At 37.9% G+C, this 913-nt stretch overlaps 1 non-coding gene across 1 annotated transcript; it reads right to left on the reverse strand.

The window, feature by feature from the left end:
• Positions 1-530: 530 nt before the first annotated feature.
• On the reverse strand, positions 531-637 carry LOC118616606. Its single transcript, XR_004956602.1, has one exon. It is a non-coding gene; the product is annotated as a U6 spliceosomal RNA (small nuclear RNA).
• Positions 638-913: the final 276 nt, after the last annotated feature.

A 913-nucleotide genomic window follows, 5' to 3' on the forward strand; every position in this document is an offset into this window, starting at 1 on the left:
CCAGTAGATTCATAACATGATATAATTGTCATATAGTGTCTGGCTCACATTAGGTACTCAAATATATGATAAGTGACTAATTGGTGTTCTCATAGACTCCTACATTTGGGTCTTCATGGAGAGGTCATCAACATCCGCAAGAACCCGTATGTCTCTGGAATTCTATAATTCAACTGTAGTAATAAAGGGAAATGTTCTCTTTCTGAAATAAAATACTCAGGCACCAGAAATCAAGTTTTGGTGATTGTTATCAGGTTATCTGTGGAAAATGCAGGGAGCTGAGTTTAGGTGACCTGATATAGTTCTCTATTTTTATTTTTCAATTACACTTTACTTTCAATATTATTTTGTATTGGTTTCAGGTGTACAGCATAGTGATTAAACAATCACATACTTGACAAAGTGTTCCTCCAGATAGTTCCAGTACCCACCTGGCACCATACATAGTTATCGTCTTATTATTGACTGTATTCCCTATTCTGTACTTTACATCTCTGTGACTATTTTGTAACCAAATTGTGCTTCTTAATAAAAATATAGAACACTTCAAGAATTTGGGTGTCACCCTTTCACAGGGCTCATGCTCATCTTCTCTGTATTGTTCTACTTTTAGTGTCTGTGCTGCCAAAGTGATCACAAGTTCTCTATTTTTATAGATGAGGAAAGTGTGCTTCAGAGATTCATTCAAGGAAAATAATGTGAAAAGCATGGTAGGAGAGGTGGACTGAGGTCAAGAGCAAATGATATGATGTACCATGCAAGAGTGAGTGCTGGAAAGGCACAGATTTCAAAATAGGTGGATGACATGGTCAGACGTTAGAACCATCCCTTTGGTGGTGTAAGATGGACCTTACACTCCAGCCATATGTTTTAGCAGTTCCCTGGTGTCTCTGCTCCCATATCGTTTTGCCTC

This window comes from Molossus molossus, unplaced genomic scaffold (assembly GCF_014108415.1).
Source record: "Molossus molossus isolate mMolMol1 unplaced genomic scaffold, mMolMol1.p scaffold_m16_p_4, whole genome shotgun sequence".
In the NCBI taxonomy this organism is placed as follows: Eukaryota; Metazoa; Chordata; class Mammalia; order Chiroptera; family Molossidae; genus Molossus; species Molossus molossus.